We start from the raw sequence: 17,213 nt of genomic DNA, 5'->3' as shown, positions 1-17,213 counted from the left end.
TCATAGGGCACAGTGATTAATAGTTAATATATCAAGTTATGGTGGATAGTCAGAAAAAAAAAGTAAAGAGAAGCTAAGGAATTAAAGAAATAAGGTTTACAGTCACCTGAAGGAGAAACATCTGCTGCAGAGTAATTAGCAAGCATGTTCAAGAAAAAGTTAGGAGGCTAAGAGGTCGGCACTAAAACTCTGATGTGATAGGTTTAGATTAGAAGAGGCACAAGACAGTGTGTGGTCTAATCTTACAGACTCTAGTTGGTACCTGATGTGTTGTCTCACAGAGAAGCCCACTGGACAATTTTGATCAAAGAAGGGACACACCATGGCTTACATTTTAAAAAGTGCACTCTGCTGACTATTGGTAGAAGTTGTACTAAAGAAAGGGTGAAAATATAAGAAGGGAGGCCAAATAAGAGGCTAAGGCTAATTGTCTAGGAGACAAAATATGTCTGCATGAATGAAAAGCATAGTGGTGGAGCTGTTTAAAAACTTGCAACTATTGCCTGGCTGGTATGGCTCAGTGGTTGAGCAGTGACCCATGCAGCAAGAGGTCGCCAATTTGATTCCCAATCAGGGCACATGTCCAGGTTGTGGGCCAAATCCCCACTGTGGGGCATGCAGGAGGCGGCCACTTGATGTTCTCTCTCATAGATGTTTCTCTCTCTCTCTCTCTCTCTCTCTCTCTCTCCCCCTCTCCCTTCCTCTTTCTAAAATCAATAAAGAAAAGAAAATTAAAATGTTGCAACTATTTTGAAAGAATCTCTACAAGTTTTTCTGGCTTGTTGGACATTGATGAAAAACAAATAGAGATGCCAAGTAACAAGTTTCATATTGAAGTCTGGAGGGCTATAATATAAAAATTGTGATAAGGATAGAGATTATAATTGGAAAGACCTTCGCCCTGGGTCTGGATGACATGCCTGGAGACCAAGTGCAGGTGTAGCAGGTATAAAATAGAGCCAAATGGGCAAGGCACTAGAGGATGCTGACATTTACTATCAAGCAGAAAAGGAGGAGTCTGGAAACGTAAGTGAAGGTAGAGCGAGCAGTGAGTTCTAAAAGAAACAAGTAGGAAGTACTATCTTAAAATCAAAGAACAATGACAGAATTTCTTTTATTTTACTTTAATATAATTAAATAAACAGTGGACTTTGTTGACTGTAACATGAACAGTATCAATAGAAAAGTGGGGAACATAAGTCAGTCTGAGGTGAGTTAGAGTGAGTGGGCAATAAAGAAGAAAAAAACCCCAGCAAAGGGAGTGGATTAGAGGGGCAGTAGCTGATATGGGGTGTGTGGCTGAGGTTTATTGTTGGTGTTGGCATTGGGGGGGAGAGTTATTTTCACATCAAACTTTGTATGAACCAAGGAATGCAGGCAGCCTCTGGTAGTGAAAAAGGCAAGAAAACAGATTGGCCCCTAGAGACTTGAGAAAGAGTGCAGCCTTGCTGACACTTTAATTTTAGTCCCTTATGCCACAGTTTTGGAATTCTAACCTCCAGAACTGTAAGAGAACAAACGTGTGTTGTTTTAAGCCATAAAGTGGTAATTTGTTAGCTGTAGAAAATGAATATACAAGGTTTGACTGTGGGGAGATAAGGAAGTCAAAAATAAGCCCTTCTTTCCTAGAGAAGATGGTGTCCTCTGAGATGGGAATAGAGCACAGAGAATGGGAGGTAAGAGAACAGAAGAGCATTCAAACAGTTTTCATATAAAGACTAGAAAATATAGCCAAAAGTAAAGTAACAGAGTTTCTCATGAAATGAAAGAGAAAAATAGCCTCATCTTTTGTGTTGGTTTTCCTAAGCAATATTCAAAAGTTTGGATGCAGAAGAGAGAGGCATATGTGGTGACCCATCCAGAAGTTTTTTCCATGTAGTAAAAGGAAGTTTAAGATACACAAGTGACTTGAGAGCATTGGCTGGGGAGCGTGTTTTATGATGAGCAATGAATCAAGTGTAGACCAGAAGTTCTGAAGCCAGAAAGGGGTTGCTGAATAGTGCTCACAAAGGTGACATCAAATGGTTTGGAGCTAAACCGGTTGAGGTTTTTAGGAAGGGGAGGGATTGAATGGATGCACAGTCATGGAATATGGTCATCAGAGAGGGGGCAGTAGTGAGGAGGGAAGAATCAGAGTCCAGGATTTTGCATGATTTATTATGTTCATTTTACTTAGTGTATAAAAGCACTAATATACCTAATTGAAGAAAAGAGAAAAATATTTGAAGTACAAAAGTTTTTATTCAAGGATAGTAAATCACCACGAATTTAACATATGGCAGCAAGAAAGGGGTGGAGAAGATGGTAGAGTGGCATTTTTCAGGTGGAGCAGATGTTTTTCTAAAGGAGCAATTTTTCAAAAAGGAGGAATTAATGATTTGGAAATTTCCAACGAGAAACAAGAATGATATTATGGCTATCTATTTAGATGAGAATATGTGTGTGTGTGTGTTGATTTTTTTGAAAAGTGCATGAAGCCAGTTGTTAAAAATAATCATTTGTGACACAAAGCTTTTAAAATCTCTTTTCATAAGCAGGACATGCCAAGCAATAAACCACAGTAAAATAACATTACTAAGAAATTCTTAATGTACCGATCATTTATTTCACCAGAAATTTTAAAAGACAGACAGAATGAGAAAATTTTTTGAAGGTATGATAACAAATAGATGTTATAGTATGCTTGATCATCTGTTTTAATTCCTGTATCTCGTAAGGGACCTCAGTGTACTTCTACTAATTGCAATGCTGAAATTGATGCTAGAGTAATAAAACACACTGGAGGAACAAATCAAAGCATGTAATGGAGGCTTTATCACACCCTTAGGTAGAAGAGTTTTGGACAGATATGGACCCCAAAGAATTAATGGAATCCTCAGGTGCAGCCCCTCTACAAAAAGATTCATTTCTATTAAATTTTGGCTGCCCAGAATTTGAATCTTGGGGATTTTTAGTACACCATAAAATTCCCAATTAATTATGTTAATTAAAGTATTTTAATTAAACCAATCATTAATCCTTGATTAAACATAAATCAGGGAGGATGTGAAAATAGAGGTGGAGTGAATGGAAGCTACACAGACGATCTCCCAGGACCAAATGGGAAGTACAACTACAATAAAGACAAATCCTCAGAAAAAAGCAACAGAAAAGGAACACCACAGGACCATATAACTAGGGACACTGGTAAGATCTGTGGAGGCACGAGAGGGTGGCAGGCTGGGAACCCAGGGACAGCAGCAGTCTTAGAAGTGAGTAGTGCCCTTGGGGAATAAAGACCAAGCCATCTCCACAGAACAGAGAGCCCAGACAGAGTGCTAAAATAGCCACAGCAACTCACCTGGGGGCTATGGCAGAGGGAGGGCAGACTGGGCTGGAACTCTGTGGGGACACCCAGGATTTGAAGGGAACTCAGAATTTTTGCTGAGTTGTGGACACAAAGGATGGTGGCCAGTGTGCTCCTTCCCCAAGCTACGGGGAAAAGCAGCAGTGCCCGCCCCCCCAAGGAGATTCAGCCTTTCCCAGGTGTAGCAAAGAAATGCAAATTGATGCTCATTAATAACCAGCATCCTCTGGAAATCCTCTTATGCAGAACACCAGGGCTAGTAAGACTTGACAATGGTGTTTAATGTGGGCCCACCCAGGCTCATGCAAAAACAGTAGAGGGAGCAGAATACCAACCAACACCCACACAGAAAATTTGGCAGGTTCCAAAACCCACTGAGATAGCCAAAATGGGGAAATAAAGAAACAAATCACAAATGAAAGAACAAGAGAACTCTATCGAAGATAAGATAAAAAATGCAGTTAAGCAAATTTTCAGAGGTAGAGTTCAGAGCCATGATCTTGAGGAAGCTCAATAGCATGAGTAAAGACATCAGTACCATAAGTAAAGATATAGAAACATAGAAAACCAACCAAGTGGAAATGAAGAATGATATAGCAGAAATTAATAACACATTGGAAGGACTAACCAGCAGAGTAGAGGAAGTTCAGGACCAGATCAGTGAATTAGAAGACAGGGTAGAAAAAATCAACCAATCAGAAAACCAAAAGGAAAAAACAATTAAAAAACAGGAAGATAGCTTCAGAGAACAGTGGGACAACTGGAAACGTAATGACATTCACATCATTGAAGTCCCCAAAGAGGAAGAAACTGAGCAATGGTTAGAGAATATATTGAAAGAAATAGTGACCAAAAACTTTCCTAACTTGATAAAGGAAGAAGGCATTCAATTCAAGAAGCACAGAGAGCCCCAAGTAAGAAGAACCCAAACAGGCCCACACCAAGACACATAGTAATTAAAATGCCAAAATTTAAAGACAAAGAGACAATCCTAAAGGCAGCAAGAGATAAGCAACAGGTTACCTACAGAGGAAACCCCATAAGGCTCTCAGCTGATTCTCAACAGAAACACTACAGGCCAGAAGGGAGTGGCATGAAGTAATCAAGTCATGAAAAACAGGAATCTGAATCCAAGACTACTCTATTCAGCAAGGCTATCATTCAAAATAGAAGGTCAAATAAGGAGCTTCCCAGAAAAAAAAAAGGCTAAGGGAATATATTAACACCAAATCAGCACTGCAAGATATGCTAAAAGGACTGCTGTAATTAGTAGAAGAAATAGGAAGAAAAATAGAACCACAGTAAACAAAAGTGGCAATAAATAAGTACATATCAATTATCGCCTTAAATGTGAATGACTTGAATGCTCCGATAAAAAAGACACAGAATAGCTTACTGGATAAGAAAGCATGACTCACATATAGGTTGTTTACAAGAGACCCACCTCACAATAAAAGACTGACATAGGTTGAAAGTGAAGGGATGGAAAAAAATCTTTCAAGCAAATGGAAAGCCAAAAAAAGCTGGCATAGCAGTACTCATATCTGATAAAGTAGATTTCAAAATGAAGGCCATAACTAGAGCCAAAGAAGACCATTAAATAATACTGAAAGAAAGATATAACCTTGGTAAACATATATGCACCAAATATAGGAGTACTAACATATATTAAAAATCTTCTGGAGGACTTCAAAGGAGAGAAATCAACTTCAATACAATCATAGAAGGAGTCTTCAACACCCCGCTGACATCACGGGATATATCATTTAGACAAAAAATAAATAACAAGAAAAGACATACTCTAAATGAAACGCTAGATCAAATGGATTTAATAGATATCTACTGAGAATTACACCTCAAAATGGCAGAATTCACATTCTTCACAAGTGCACATGGGGCATTCTGAAATATACACCACATGTTAGGGCACAAACTAAGTTCCTACAAGTTCAAAAAGATTGAAATCATATCAAGCATCTTCTCAGATCAAAATGGCATGAAACTAGAAACCAATTGCAACATACATGCAAAGATATTTGAACACATGGAGGCTAAATAGGATGTTATTGAATAATAAATGGGTTACCATGGAGATCAAGTAAGAAATTAAAATCTTCCTGGAAACCAACGAAAATGAACACACAACAACACAAAATCTATGGGATCCAACAAGAGCAGTTCTGAGAGGGAATTTCATAGCACTACATGCCGACGTCAAGAAACAAGAAAAATTTCTAATAGATTATCTAACCTCAAAATTTAAAGAATTAGAAAGCAAACAAAAAGAAAACCCCAGAGCAAGTACAAGAAAGGAAGTAGCAAAGGTCAGAGCAGATATAAATGACATGGAGACGAAAAATCAATTCAAAGGATCAATGAACAAAGAGCTAGTTCTTTGTAAAGATAAGCGAGATTGATGGACCCTTAGCTAAACTCACCAAGAAACAAAGAGGGGAAAACCCAAATACACAAAATCAGAAATGAAAGAGGAGAAATAATAACTGACACCACAGAACTACAAAGGATTGTTAATAAATACTGTGAACAATTAAATGGCAAAATTGGACAATTTAAACAAAATGGGCAACTTTCTAGAAACACATAGTCTCCCAAAACTGGCCCAGAAAGAGAGAGAAAATTTGAACAGACCAATAACAATGAAGAAAATTGAGGAAGTAATAAAGACTCTCCCAGCAAACAAAAACCCAAGCCCAGATGGCTTAACAGGGGAATTTTACCAAACATTAAAAAAAAAAAAAAAAAAAAAACACTAATACCCATTCTCCTCAAACTAATTTAAAAAATTCAAGAAGAAGGAAGACTTCCAAACTTGTTTTATGAGGCCAGCATAATTCTAATTTCAAAACCAGAAAAAGACACTACAAAGACAGAAAACTACAGGCCAATATTCCTGATGAACATAGATACCAAAATCCTGAACAAAATACTAGCAAATAAAATTCAACAATACATCAAAAAAATTATTCACCATGACCAAGAGGGATTCATCTCAGGGATGCAAGCTGGTAAAATATTCATAAATCAATAAATGTGATACACCACATAAACAAAATGAAAGATAAAAATCATATCATATCAATAGACACTGAAAAAGCATTGGACTAAATCCAACATCCATTTCTGATAAAAACATTCAGCAATATGGGTATAGAGGGATCATATCTAGACATAATAAAGGCCATATATGAAAGACCTACAGCTAACATTATACTCAATGGCAATAACTAAAAGCATTTCCATTAGGAACAGGAACAAGACACGAATGCCACTTTTGCCACTCTTATTTAACATAGGACTGGAAGTCTTAGTCACAGCAATTAGGAAGAAAAAATAAAAGGGATTCAAATTGGAAGAAGGAAGTGAAACTGTCATTATTTGCAGATGGCACGATACTATATGTAGAAAACCCCAAAGACTCCATCAAAAATTTACTAAACTTAATAAATAAATTTGGCAAAGTAGCACGATACAAAATTAACGTCAAGAAATCGACGGCATTCTCATACACCAATGATGAACTCAGAGAAAGAGAAACTAAAAAAACAATCCCATTTACCATCGTGGCAAAAAATTAATATACCTAGGAATAAACTTAACCAAAGGAGTAAAGGACCTATTTGCAGAAAACACCAGGTCATTGAAAAAAGAAATAGAGGAAGATATAAAAAAGTGGATGCACATACCTTGTTCATGGACTGGAAGAATTAACATCATTAAAATGTCCATACTACCCAAAGCAATCTATAGATTCAATGCAATCCCCATCAAAATACCAATGACATATTTCACAGAACTAGAACAAATACTTCAAAAGTTCACATGGAACCAAAAAAAAGACCTCGAATAGCCACAGCAATCTTGAAAAAGAAGACCAAAGTAGGAGGGATCACATTACCAAATTTCAGATTACACGACAAAGCCACTGTAATCAAAACAGCCTGGTACAATCACAAGAACAGACATATAGACCAGTGGAACAGAACAGAGAACCCAAAAATGGACCCAAGGCACTATGCTCAATTAATATTTGACAAAGGTGGCAAGAGCATACAGTGGAGTAAAGACAGCCTCTTTAATAAATGGCGTTGGGAAAACAGGACAGCTACATGCAAAAAAATGAAACTAGACCATCAACTTACACCCTACACAAGAATAAACTCAAAATGGATAAAAGACTTAAATGTGACTCATGAATTCATAAAAATCCTATAAGTAACTGTAGGCAACAAAATTTCAGACATCATACGCAGCAGAATTTTCACTGATACATTACCTAAGGCAACAGAAAAAAAGGACAAAATGAACACATGGGACTACATCAAACTAAAAAGTTTCTGCACAGCGAAAGATACAATCATGAAAATGGAAAGGCTACCCACTGTATGGGAGCGCATAATTGCCAATGATATATTAGATAACGGGTTAATTTCCTATATTTATAGAGTGCTCTTACAACTCAACAAAAGGAAGAAAAGAACCCAATTAAAAAATGGGCAGAATAACTAAATAGACACCTCTCCAAACAGAAAATACAAATGACTGAGAGACATATGAAGAAATGCTCAGCATCACTAATCATCAGAGAGATGCAAATTAAAACAACAATGAGGTATCACCTCATACCTGTCAGAATGGCCGCCATCAACAAAGCATCAAACAACACGTGTTGGTGAGGGTGTGGAGAAATGGAAACTCTAGTACACTGCTGGTGGGAATGTAGACTGGTGCAGCCACTATGGAAAACAATATGGTGTGTTACCTCAAAAAATTAATAATTGAACTTCCATTTGACCCAGTGATCCCACTTCTAGGAATATACCTTAAGAACCCTGAAACACCAATCAGAAAGAATATATGCACCCCCATGTTCATAGCAGCACTATTTACAATAGCTAAGATCTGGAAACAGCCCAAATGTACATCAGTAGACAAATGGATAAAAAAGCAGTGGTACATATACACAATGGAGTACTATACAGCTGTAAGAAAGAAAGATCTCTTATTCTTTGAGATGACATGGAGGGACCTGGAAAGTGTCGTCCTAAGCAAAACAAGCCAAACAGAGAAAGACAAGTATCATATGATCTCACTTATTTGTGGAATATAATGAACATAACAGTCTGAGGAATGGGGTAGTCCCAGAGATGTGGAAGTGGGATACATCCTGACAATCCCCAGAAGAGGGGCTGGTGGGGGAGAGATAAACCACAGAACTTGTGTGCATGTATGCCTGAACAATGGATATAAACAACAAAGCTGGGGACAGGGCGAGGAAGGTGGGGGAGAGGGAATCAATGGGGGGGGGGGTGGAGAAACATCTGTAACAAAAATAAATAAATTAACTAAATAAAAAAAATGAGAGAAGTGTTAACAACTAAAATTTTGTTCCACAGCTAGAATGAAGCTACTTTAAATGTGCTGCAAGTTTAGTAATTTTAATTTTGTCTGTTGGCATTGTTATATGATTGATTTAACTAAGCATATTTTTTTCCTAGTGTGGCATTCCTTTATTTGCCACTGGAAATTAGTTATATTATAATTATTCTTTTAAAATTGCACATTCATTTCTGAGGATACATGTCGATTAGCCACTGCCATGTCAGGAAAGACAATTTCCAAGCTTATTTCAGAATGACATATTCAAATGAATTCCTTTCACCTTAAGAAGTATTTGTTGTCCTGGCTGACATACCAGTTGTCTTCCAAAATCTCAAATATGACCAGTTTGTCTACCTGGGAGACATTACACTTGTTTTCTACTTATCTCAGGCCAGCAACTTCTCTTGTGTTAGATCTCAAGCTCAATGTCATTTTCTCAGAACTGAGATGCAAGGGAGTCCATTGGTTCACTACAAGAAGACTGCTCTTTTCCTAATACTAAAATGATTTTGATAACACTGAGAAGTTAGGAGCTTCTCACGTCTCTCAGGAAAGCTGAGTTTCTGTTATAAAGTCTAGTACACACTGCTCCAGTATTCAGTAACTTGTAACCAGTCTGCTCTGCCATACTGTATTTAAAAGGATGCTATTTGTTGTTTGTTGTAAAGTTATGTCTAATCTCATGTATCCAGATACCATTTCTCCTAAGTGTTTTTTCATGATGAAAAAATGGACTCTGCCTTTCCATCGTAGAAAAGACCCAAAACTTTTATGGGGCAATCTAACAGGATTCTGAGCCACAGGCAACCTTAAAACAACATTCACAACTAGTGGCAGGGCCAGAAACTCTTTATTAATCTCTTTCATTCACGATTTTGCCTCCAGGAGTTAAATTTCTCTATTATTGCATGTTGAACCATGATTGAAAACTCTCCTCCTATTCCCTGACATTGCGCTTTCCAAGAATATTGCTAGTTTCTGACATATTGTAGCCTTGAAAGATAAACGGTTTCTGTGTACTCACCAATCACAGAGTTGGATCCAGATCTCCAGGTGATTTCATCTTGGCAGTGGAAGGGGGTAGGATATTCAAACCACCCAAGCATATCTGATTTGCACATTATTTTGCCTCTACAAAATGTTGAAAATGTATTCTTTGATATATATTTGAATATTAATTTAAAAGCATTTTTCTATAGTAAACATTCCTAGCTTTTGTCTAAAATGAACACTCTCCAACTGTTCGTAGTCCACACATTTGTATACCCACAGTTTTGTATTATATGTGTGCATGCAAGAACACTTACCCCCAAGCCAATTGGACTGATCTAAAAGGAGATTGTACAAATTTCTTCAGACTTAAGATGTTTCACATCTATTTATCATCACCCTCTGCTTCCAGCATTTCCGGAGTTTTGATTTAATATGAGGTGTGGCTGGTAATTGCACCTTTGTTCAACTGACTTGGGATCAGCTAAGGGAATGTGTAGACCAGATATAAACTTGGCCCAGAAACATGGAGTAGGGTGGACTTGAATCCCATGCAATACCACAGTGTCAGAGGGGCCAGAGTTTTGGAGACTTCCCGAGGGCCACCAATTTAACTCTTTTCTCTGACTCTGAAGCAAGTCTTTCTGAACTGAAATCTCACCCGGGATAGCTTTCGAGCTTTGGTAATTGTCTCCCTTTCCTGGTACCTTGTAGTTCTACACACACCCAAGCTCTTGCGAATTCATCTTGTATCTCAGGTAATTAAATAGCAATTTTCTTTGAAATGATACTCTTTCACTTCTTAGAGAGCAATTTAGCATCACCTGCTAACATAATAAATATGTCTCCAAATAGGGGGTAGGGAGTGGGGCAGTAGGAGGTCAGTGGGAGAAAATGGGAGAGGAGAATCTGTGATACTGTCAATAATAAAGACAAGAAAAGCAAAAAAAGAAAGAAATAGTTATATAAAAAATCACAGACTATATTATTGTTGTAACATGACTAGATTTTCTGCATGAATCACACATGATCGGATTTTATTAATCACTTAATTTGTTTCCATGTTTAATTGTTTAACTTAGTAGTATTTTATTTGGTAGCATTTAAAAAACTATCTTTGGTTAAGATATGTTCATAATTTTGTGTGAGATCATTTATACATACTTTCAGTTCCTGCTTTTTATAAACACAGCCCCAGCCAGAACAAGAAACAAGACAGAAAACCTATGATTTCTCTCTTTCTCCTTCTTTCAATCTCACATGAATGTCTCCCATAGGCAGAACTAACTCAAAACTAACTGCTATAGAAGGATGAATGCAAATCTGAGACCCACAGAGCAGGGGAAAAATTATGGGTAGCTAACTGCCCTTATTTCTTTATCTTGTCACTGAACTGTAGTTAAAATGAGCAAAAACCGTCCTTCGTTACTCTTCGCATATTCATTTTTTCTGTTTATGCATCTTCTGTTCTCAGCTGTTCTAGTTAATTACCCAATGCACCTTGGGTTGTCGATGTGTTATACCTTGTGGCACGGCTCACATCCTCATTTAGGAGTAATCTTAGGCTTCAGTGGTTCTGCTTACCTGGGGATGTTCTGTTTTTTATTAACTATGACTGGAATGGCTGAATATAAGGACCAGCAAAATACCCCACAAGTTCCTGACATAATCTTCTTCACACCCACATGTAACACATTTTTATAACAAAAACAACCATTTCAGTCCACATCATCTTCCCTTACTTGTCTATTAGTCCCATAACATAAGACTGGTTAATGGCTGACAGTCAATCTAAGCTTCTAGAACAGTGGAAGTGCTCTCGAATCTCCTGTCAAAGCAAAAATTATACTAAACAAAGTTTAAAAACAAGGGATACTGCCCAACCAGTGTGACTCAGTGGTTGAGCATTGATCCATGCACCAAGAGGTCACTGGTTTGATTCCGGGTTGGGGCACATGCCCAGGTTGTGTGCCCTATCCCCAGTGGGGGGCATGCAGGAGGTGGCCAATCCATGTTCTCTCTCACTGATGTTTCTATCTCTTTTTTCCTCTTCCTTCCTCTCTCTCTGAAAATCAATAAAGAAAAAAAAAATTTAAATAAAGCAAAGGATACTTTTTTAAAATTATTGCAACAGGAGGGAAAAATTCATAATTCAGCCTAGGTTTAACTCCACTAAATAAAAAGGGATTAGAGAGGTTTTAAGAGCTGGAGGAGGGGAAATCACAGGCCATCTGCATTTGTTAACTGGCTTTGCCCAGAGGAAAAGTCAAGTTTCTGGTATCCTTATAACAAGAAGTAGTTGCAGCTTGTGGCAAGATGCCAGCCCTACAGTCTCACAGATATGGGAAGATAAGGGCATAAGGGCGCTATCTCCCTTGACGACTGTATATCGAAGAGATGGCTCCCATGTCCTTGAGAAAGTCATTCCTGGGTTAGAAGCTCATCTTTACTCACTATTAGGGAAATGCAAATCAAAACCACAATTTGATACCACCTCACACCTGTTAGAAGGGCTATTATTAACAAGACAAGTAATAGCTAGTGTTGGAGAGGTTGTGGAGAAAAAAAGACCCTCATTCACTACTGGTGGGAATGCAAACTGGTACAGCCACTATGGGAAACAGTATGGAGTTTCCTCAAAAAATTAAAAATAGATTTACCATATGACCCGGCAACCTCTCTTCAGGGTATCTCTCTGAAAAATTTGAAAACATTTGTTCACAGTGATATATGCAGCCTTGTGTTCATTGCAGCATTATTCACGGTGGCCAAGACATGGAAACAACAGGAGTATCTTTTGTTGGATGACGGGATAAAGAAGATGTGATACATACATACAGTGGAATACTACTCAGACATAAGAACAGATGAAATGCTGCCATTTGAGACAACATAGATGGACCTTGAGGATATTATGTTAATCCCTGGCCAGTTTGGCTCAGCAGTTAGAGTATCGGCCAACAGACCAAACAGTAGCAGCTTTGATTCCAGTCAAGGGCACAAACCTCAGTTGCAGTTGGGTCCCCTGCCCTGGTTGTGGCTGAGGTCATCTGGGAGGCACCCAGTCAATGTCTCACTCTCACATCGGTTTCTCTCTCTTTCTCTCCCCCGCCTCTCTTTCTCCCTCTCTCCTTCTCATTCTATCTCAAGATAAATGGAAAAAAAATATCCTCAGGTGAGGATTTTTAAAAAATCAATAATAAAAAAAGAATACTCTGTCAAGTGAAGTAAGTCAGAAAAACTTAAGAACCAACTATTATTTCAATCATATTAGGGATATAAAACTGAAATAACAAATGAACAAACAAGAAAAAGTAACATCAGAAACTCATAGACACAGACAATAGTATGGTGATTACCAGGGGGAAGGATGATGAGGAGCAAAAAAGGTAAAGAGGGTCAAATATGTGGTAACAGAAGATGATTTGACTTTGGGTGGTGGGCATACAATGTAATATACAGACCATGTATCACAGAAATGTACACTGGAAACCCATATAATCTTATCAACCAATGGTGCCCCAATAAACTTAGTAAAGAAGAAAAAATGTATACCTCCACTATAACAAAGTAAAAACAAAACTTCCAAATGTTTTATTTTTTTAAGAATTATGTCTCAAAGGGGCAGCTTAAGAATGAATAATTACAAGCTTTCTAAAGTAAATGCACTAAGGGAAGGGAATGTAGAGTAAAGAAGCGGCCTATCTAAAGTGTAGTTTACCTGGGGAATGTCAAGACAATCTTGATCACTCCTGGTAGAATCATTTTTACATTAAATACTAAGACCCATAGCCCTGGCTGATTTGCTCAGTGGTTAGAGCATCAGCCTGCAGACCGAGTCTCTCAGGTTCGATTCTAGTCAAGGACACGTACTACCTCGGTTGCGGTCAATCCCTGGCCCTGGTAGGGGTTGTGCAGGAGGCAACCAGTCGATATTTCTCTCTTTCTCCCCCCCCCCATCTGAAGATAAACAGAAAAATATCTTCCGGTGAGGATTAAATAAAAAAAATACTAAGATACATGAACAGAAAACAAAATTTTTGTGGTTCTCCTTTATCTACCTGATCTAAACATTATGAATATGGAAGAATCATAATTATTTTCTGATGACTGGTTTAGAACAAATACTGCATCCTACGCACCATCCCAGAGCCTCAGGAACAGTGATCTGCACTTGGCCTTGCTGTCCATTACAACAGCACCTGTGAGCACTGGCTGATGATGTGAAAAGGCTGGATTCTATCATTCTCATTGAGGATTCAGGTATTATTCAATAGCTATAAGATGTCTCCCTTTTCCCTGCCACCTGTAACAAGTGATTCCAAACTACATTTTTTTTTTTTTTTATCCTCACCCAATGACATTTTCCCATTTTTTTGTCCAGATAGAGTGTGAGGGAGAGAGAGGAAGAGAGAGAGAGAGAGAGAAACATTGACGTGAAAGGGACACATCGAGTGGTTGCCACCTGCACGACCCAACCAGGGCCGGGGACAAACTGCAACCGAGATACGTGCCCTTAGCAGGAACCGAACCCGGGTCTCTCTGGACCACAGGCTGATGGTCTAACTGCTGAGCCAAACTGTCCAGAGCCCTTTTTTTTTTTGAAGGTCTTGGCCATCTCTTCACTAACTATTGTTCCAAGAAAGTGACTTTGCATGAACCAGACATACATGGAAAATCTTCTTCAAATCCCCAATTTCATGTCTTTAGTTCTTTTCTTCTAGATGTGTAATATTTAATCCAAATAATATATTAGCCACATATGTAATTTTAAATTATCTAGTACCCACATTAAAAAAAAAAAACAGGCAAATTGCTATTTTATTTAATCCAATATATCAAAAATATTATCACCTCAAAATGTAATCAATATAAAATGTAATAATCATAAGTTTTTTGTTTTTGCTTTTTTGTAAAATGTCTTCAAAATCTGGTGTGTGTTTTACACTTAAAACACATTCTGATTTGGGTAGTCACATTTCAATTGCTTGATAGGTTCATTTGGCTAGTGGATACTGTATCAGACACAAGAGTTCTTAACTATAGTCAGAAATACGTGGTAATTTAATCTAATGCTACATGTACTACCACTGAGTTTGTTTCAGAGATCTAACTGAAAGAGAAAAAACAAAACAAAAAACAAACAGAGAGAGAGAGTTTCCTAAGTGCTAGATGTAATATTTGGAACTTGGTCCATTTTTCTCTTAGTTAAGCAAACTCTTTTATAAAATAACTATGGTTTTAAAGACATAATTTGAAAACCATGCAGCATTTTTTAAATTCCCCTGGAACAGGCTGGGTTCTAAATATAATTATAGATCAAAATTCACTCTAGAATGGTAAATTGACTGGCCCTTGAAAGATAAATACCTAAATAAGGTCTTAATGGATTTCCAATTAATGCAAATAGAGATCATCAGACAGGGACGAGGCGTTGTTTCTGCTCACTACAAAGCCTCAACAGTTGGAGCTTGTGGTCCACAGAGTTATCTAAATGTCATCATGCCAACTGTAAAGTCCCATTTTTTCCCAGTGAATAAGCAAAGAAATCTGGGAAGTCTGGGAATTCAACCTACCTAATAATTCATCACCCACCAGTGGCATATTCTTTGTATGGTTTTTAGTGGTCTGATATCCTTTTTGTAGAAACTTACTGGCTCTCTCCATATATCTTGTGCATTGAATTGAAAAAAGGCTGTGTTTTCTTTCTTCAATTTTTCAGTGCCATGAGGAGCATTTAACCCACTCTGAAACCTTTGTCATTTTCATGCCAAGCACAGGAGTTATATCAGCTGGTACTTGGTCCTTCATAGCTGCGACTTCCATAGACATTTTATTCCAGACAACCACAGGTAATGATTTCAGTGACAGTTTTGACACTATATGTCTTATTTAGCTGTAGTTCTTTTCTCTTATGTTAGTTTCAGCCTCATTGCCTTTAAACCTAATGCAGGCCAGAGAGCTAATTCCAGAATCTCATCCTTGAGGGTGAGCTGTTTGTAATGATGTCTGGTACTGATTACTGAGTCACTCAGGTATCACCTCTAATTCAATGTGATTTAATAAAAAAGAGATTTAATATAATGGAATCCTTAAAAAGGAACCTAAAACCTTTGATCTACTCAAGAAAGAAGTACAAACCAATTTTATGTAGTATAGTATAATTTTGAGATAAGCAGATTTACACTATTTCTATTTAGTGCTTTTGTAATGAATGATACATTATTATTTTAAGTCAATGTGAATATATTTATTGAGCATTTTCAATGAACCATGAATCTGGAGATTGAGATGGCTTTATTTGCATTATTGCATGGGTCACACAGAAACCGTACAAGATTTGTACTAACACAACGAGTTATTTGCCAGTAAAGACACGAAATATATGCTGGTGAGGCAACCTAGCTGAGGTTAAAGGGCCAGAGCCAGGACTTGAAGTTGATTTTCCCTCCTTGACTGAAAATCCATGTTTTCAACTATTATGTAACACAGACTCTCAAAATATAAAATTATGAGCACTATTCTAGAAGTCATTAAATTTCGGTAGAATAGCTGGTATTTGCCAAGTTGATATTAAAAGATATTTGTTTTCTCTTCTGGTGGAATGGATAAGTTAACCTAAGAAGAAAAATAAAATCTGAAGGGTGTATCAGTGTTTTGACTTATAGTCTATGTATTATTTCACTGGTACATCCCAGTGAGCATTCTAGATAACATTTAGAAGATATTTCTAATGTATATTTATTTATTTGCAGTATATGCAATAGCCATAAAATGTTATTTTCTTGAGGTTAATTGGTTGTATGCTTTCCTGCAATGAGAGAAATAAATAAAGGGACCCTGAGTTCTTTCATGATGCTGAGAATTTATTTATAATTAATATTTTAAAATAGAGATAAATGCAAATATTATAAACCTCCATCTCGATGCATTAATGTAATTTGAACCTATGTAACCTTTATCCAGGTCCTGAATTAAAATATCACCTGCATCTCAGAACCCTCTCTGATGTTTCTTCCCAACAACAATTTTATTTTTTCCAAGGTACTCTTGTGCTGACTTCCATTCCTAGATATATTTTGTTTGATTTAGGACTTTATAAAATGAAATTATGTAATGTACATTTCTTTGAATTTGGCTTCATTAACTAAGCATTATCTTAGTTTGTTACTTATGCTGTTTATATCTGTAGTTCGTTTATTTTTCTTTGATGTATAATACTGTACAGCATAAATACACTTAGCTTGGCCAGTTTTCTCCTTATTACTCTCCAAGTGAGTGTGTAGCTGTGTCTCATTGTTTCTGAGTGTACATTCACAAGATTGTTAATGTAGTTGAGTACCTGTCCATTTATTCTTTGGCTAAGGCTTCTAGTCCCTGGTTCATTTTTCAATTAAGCGTCTGCCTTTCTTGATTTATACACAATCATTGTACATATATTGAATATTAGAACGTTATTAGTTATATGTTTTACACA

At 37.2% G+C, this 17,213-nt stretch overlaps 1 pseudogene; it reads left to right on the top strand.

Moving 5' to 3' along the window:
• The first annotated feature begins 963 nt into the window (after positions 1 to 963).
• LOC118622363 overlaps positions 964 to 17,213 on the top strand; it is a 36,860-nt pseudogene continuing 20,610 nt past the window's right edge.

Source organism: Molossus molossus, unplaced genomic scaffold, assembly GCF_014108415.1.
Source record: "Molossus molossus isolate mMolMol1 unplaced genomic scaffold, mMolMol1.p scaffold_m16_p_9, whole genome shotgun sequence".
Lineage (NCBI taxonomy): Eukaryota > Metazoa > Chordata > Mammalia > Chiroptera > Molossidae > Molossus > Molossus molossus.
Note: the sequence above shows the minus strand (reverse complement) of the source record. Positions and strands in the feature narration are given on the sequence as shown.